The sequence below is a fragment of the Pinus tabuliformis genome, chromosome 3_2, assembly GCF_031772625.1.
Source record: "Pinus tabuliformis cultivar Carrire ecotype Pingquan chromosome 3_2, CPIR1, whole genome shotgun sequence".
Taxonomy (NCBI): domain Eukaryota; kingdom Viridiplantae; phylum Streptophyta; class Pinopsida; order Pinales; family Pinaceae; genus Pinus; species Pinus tabuliformis.
Genome location: NC_142302.1, coordinates 980,846,065 through 980,851,616, shown reverse-complemented (window position 1 = coordinate 980,851,616; position 5,552 = coordinate 980,846,065).

The window sequence follows — 5,552 nt, the reverse complement described above, 5'->3', positions numbered from 1 at the left end:
TTACATGCATGACAATTTCAAATAAAAATACACAAAAATCCAAAAAGATGTTTTTCGCTCATTTACTTCTAGAAATAGCTTGAGTAGGTGTTGTTTACTTCCTGAGTAGGTAATGGCATCCATTTCATGGTTTTTCATCTCTCTTTCTGCAAATGTAGGATTAGTTGGTTAAGTAGGGTTTGTTAGGTTTACTTTACATTTCAGTCTTCTTTTCCTTTCTGCAAGTAGAGTAGCCTTTGTAGAGTAAGCTTTCCTTTCTTTCATCACATATAGAGCTTCTTCTGGAATCCATAGAAGCTGGCTTGAGCTGCTAGTGATCTTGCGCCAACTAACCAAATGACAGCCTGCAGTAAGAAATAGTACTTGTGCATACAACATCGTCACTTCCAAGTTTGTTACGAACTACCGGGTTGATAAAAGTAAAGTAGGAAGCCCAGGAGTTGCAGCATTATTGCTGCAATACTGGTGCTCACCAATCACCCCATCTCACACCTGGAGGTATGGCTACATGTGCTTCCTCTACCCACTTGACTCAAAATTTCCCCCTACTGGAGGTCTCTGCATGATTGAATGCCTCCACTCAGTCTCCTCTCAACTTCTCTAGTTTTGTTTGCTCCACAACTTCCTGAAGCTACTTATGAGGCTTCTTCTGGGGTTGCATGTTGAGAGGTAATTTACTCTCCCTCTCAAACACCAAGTCTTTAACCTTTTCCTTGCTCCTCAAGGCTTTGCATGCATCTTTTACCTCAAGTGCATACAAGTTCTTGGCTAGCACACCAATCTGTTTCATTTGTCCCATGGCAATGTGTCTAAGGAAAACCTTTCCCTTACTAAAAACCACATCATAGCCATGGTCTTCCAATACCATGACTGAAACAAGATTCTTCTTTAGTCCTAGAACATACATCACATCCATGATCCTGAGAGGGGAACTAGACTCCCTCTGAAAGGTAACTATACCGATTCTGGTAGCTCTATACCTCCCTTCATCTCCAAACTCTATGCTCTTCTTGAGGTCTTTCTCCTCAAGATCACTAAAGATATATTTGTTCCCCGTCATATGAAATGAGGCACCGTTTTCAAAGTACCACATGCCTCCCATGACAATGTTGCCATGCATGCAATAAGATTTAAATCGAGTTCGAATTGTGAAGCTAGATCTTCACCTGCTGCCACTACTGCAGACTCCTTCTTGCTTGCTTTCTTTTGTGGGCATTTCTTGGTATAGTGCCCATGCTCGTGACATTGAAAACACTTTATTTTTGTCAATTCCATCTTCTTTCCACCCTACTCACCTTGGGACTTCTTTCCCTTGGCATTCTTTGCCTTACTCGCTAAGGAAAAATCCTCTTCCACTTCCTTGGAACAGGTCCCATCTTTCGTGTTCCGTCGAAGCTTCTCTTTTACCAAATCCGACCACATTCGTTCCCAATCTAGCAGCTTCTCCCTCCCATTGGCAGAGTCCTGATAACTATGCCAACTCTTTGGGAGTCTTAAAAGTGCTAGTCTCACCATATCATCCTCAGCAAGAGTGATTCCAACACTTCCAAGTTCATCCTGACAATGAGTCAACTTGGTCAAGTAATTTTGAATTGATTCGCTCGCCTCCATCTTCATTTTTCGAAGTTTATCTTTCAGTGCCAACCTCCTATGGTTATTGTTGCTCTGGAAAAGGCCCTTCAATGCTTTCCACATAGCATGCAGAGTTTCCTTCCCATGGAGACTTGAGACAATGTGGTCTAGAACTCCCTCAAGGATTATCTGCCTCGCCCTTGCCAGACATTTCTTCCATTCGGCCATATTATAAGCATCTAATGAAAGCGGCTTAGGAATGCCCTTATCAATGAATTCCTTCAAGCCATTATCCTCCAACATGGCCTCCATCTTGTCCTTCCAGTCTATATAATTTGAGCTTCCATCCACGGCATACTCAAGCTGCAAATCGTAGAACACCATCAGTCGATCCTGAAGTATGAAATGCAAATTCAAATTTCACCTATAACCCTAAACAAGAACTTCGAAATATTCTCTAGTATATTGTTCTCAGCTCTAATACCATGTAGATTTTCCTGTAGATTCAGCAGCTCATGTAATTTCCTAAAACACAAGACAAGAATCTACTCTACTCTTTACAATGGAATCCCATAAATATCGATGAAAAGAATAATCAGCAAGAGGAAGAATATCAATGGCACATAAGGCAATATGTATCCAAGGAAATCCGTAGCTCAAAACCCCTGCTATCTATATTGCATTAAATCATAAATCAAGATGATAATACAATGCTTGTTCTTACAAGAACAATCCCATCACTCAGTATGATCAATCTCCCTGCTCACAAGCAAGCTCAAGCCAACATCTAGCCTCTTATACTACTCTCCAAGCCCCTGATTAATTACGCAAATCCTATGGCTGAATAGCCCATATTAATGGGAATCCATTGCTTCCAAAACTGCGGAATCCAAACTAGGTCCAGTTCCTGATTGCATGCATGATCTATACAACTTAGTAAATCATACAACTGATAGTACAATGTCCTTGCACTCTGGTCTCAACTGGGTCTTTCTCATAATCGATATGCATGAGTTTCTGATGAGGGAATATTCAGTTAACTATAGTAACACTTGTGGATGCACCATTGCACTGACTGACTGCTAATCCTTTATTATTTCCAGAAACACTTAGAACTAATTTAACTTAACATAACTCAGTAAACTAAGTTATCTAATTACAACTCTCAATTAAACTCATCCTGGACCCCTAAAGCTTAGGGAGAACATATACATGACTTCCAAAAGACTTCCAACTCAAAATTCCTACGTTAACTAATTCAACTTAACTTAGTTAACTATTACAAGTTGCTATGAGAAAAGAATTACAATTTTAATTCACAATTTAATTCGAGGAAAAATTAAATTGGAATTTTTGGATTCTATTTTAACATTTCTTGTTGCTATTTTCAACGAAGAGCTCTGGAATTTTCTTTTTCAAGCTTCAAGTGATCTATCACTTTTCCCATAATTTCTTATGATTTACTTTCTTCTAAGGAAGTTTTACTGAGGCCATTGTAAATTATCTCTCCTATTTGCCTGTACGAATTTATTTTGTCTAGTAGTGGAATATATTTGGTATTGATAGAAATATTCACAGTCCTGAAATCCATACCAAAAGAAATGGACTGGGAGACTGGATGAGTAAAATATAATTTCAACTGGTTCCTCTCAAGATCCATCGTTAAGAGGAGCCTGCTCTGATAGCCAGAGATTTATTAAACTTATAATTGTGTCATGACATTACTTTTCACCTTATCATTCTTCTCTTCAATTTGTTGAAATATCTCCTTCAAAGTATTTAAGGAAGATCAATCCTCTTCGTTGGGGATTGGAGATGGGGGTGCACAACTTATACCTCCCAATTTCTGCTAGAATCCAACCTCGATTGACGGCCTCTCTATCAGCTGTGAAAACTCTATCTCTCCTCTCTAATTTTTTTCTTTCTTGTTGGTCTGAGAACTTCCCCATCAATGTCCATGATATCTATAGCATTTCTCTTCAATTTCTTCTCTGTACGTAAAGGTGTTTCCACATCCACACCTTGATGTGTCTCCACCATACTGTGATTTTCTAATTTTTCTATTTATGGTCTCACTTCATGAATGTATGGAGCACATGATATTTCTAGCCTCCTTTTAGAAATTATTTGGTGTGGATCATTGTTCCATCTCTCTGCCTATTGAAAATTCATGTCTTGCATCATCCTCTCAATCTCTTCTACAACTTTCATGTCATTTATAATGAATGGGCCTATTGTTCTTAGAATCTTGAACAAAAACCTGTTTCTCACTGGGACAAAGTGGACTTGGTTGATATTCAAACTCTACCTAATGAGTTCTAATGAAAAAATCGTCATTGGCACAAAAATAGGAAGATTGATGGTGGTATTGACCTTATCTCTACATGTTCTTCAAATAAATACCAATCACAAACCTTGAGGTCTCTACTCAAATGTAACAAAGATTGAGCCTCTAGCATAATTATGGGAGTGCATATGTTATTTATAATTTTGTACACTACTAACATGAAAACAGAAATATAGTAGGAGAAACCTTCATTATTTTCTTTGCATCTGACAATGTCAGTCCAATTCACAATAGTTTGTTTTTGCTTATTTGAATCAATAATGTTCAAACCTAAATCCATAAACTGATCCACATGTTCATATAGAAAGAGGTAAACCATTAAAGAGGGGAACCTAAAGCATCCAGAAATGTTGAAATTTAGAAGTTGTAGGTTAATGGAATGCTCCCAATAAGTAGGAATATCCAACACAACATTAGGTTACATCATCAGATGGAAAAACCCTAGGGCTTGACAATTGATGACTGAGGTATCATTTCTTCCCAGAACACCCATAATCAGAGACAAAATTAACTTTACATTCTCATAAAAACAAGTTATATGGAACTTTGTAGACTCTGGAGAAAGCACGGCACTGGGAGGAAAAATGAGACAAGATAGTTTGTTTGTATCCTTTGTAGAAAGGATGTGATACACAAGAAAAATGGATTCATCAGTGAATTTCATTTAAATGTCTGAATGTGGGAAATATAAGTCTTGACGGATTAACAAAGAGGAGATATGTAAAATATTTTCACTCATTGAGTTCATGACATAAAACTTCTAGGGATATAAGGATGAGGTAAGCCAACTAATAAATTCAAGGAAAGGGTATGTGTGGGGGATAGTTTCAGCACCAAGACTAGATTTTACTACCCATGGTGATATTTCTAACTTAGTTTGACTAATTAACAAGTTTTGATGAAATTCCATTAGATTTAGGTGACAAACAAAATCGAAAATTTCCCTTTCCATGTCCATTAAAGGTATATGAGTAGATGACTTGGGTAAAGAAACTTTTTTGGCCAATTTAAATTTTTTCATTTGATACAAAAGGAGGATAACCAGGGTCTATGATAACCTATATTATTTGTGACCAATTCGCTACAATTAAAACTAGAAACTAGAGTGAAAAGGGGGTTTTTCGGATGATAGAGCGGTAAAAAATTAGAGTTATGAAAATATAAACAAAAAGGCATGGACGAATGAGGTGTCGGGTGACATGGGAGCAGGGAGGTGACATGGATGGATAAGGGTGAGATGGATGGATGATGATGAGGGATAGTTGGCTCACTTTCTTACATCGGTAAGATCCATGGAACCCACTTACCAGCCTCAGGGGAACCTTGGCTGGTAAGAGGTTTCACCTTGGAGTGGTGTTGGGCTAGATCAGAGTCGTTGATCCCATAAATGACTATTTCTTGAAACCACCCCTCAAGGGCACTACCTTCCATAACTCTTGTTCACTTCGTGCCATCAGACTATATTATAGGTGTTCCTTGATTAGACTTGTTGTGATGCACTTGGAGAGTTTCATGCTCTTTATTCCCCTTCTACCGCTTTATGTGTATGTGGGTTGGCCCACCTTTTATAATACATATGAATATTCACAATGACTTCGAGCCTATGACATTAGGCTTACAACAAAATATAAAA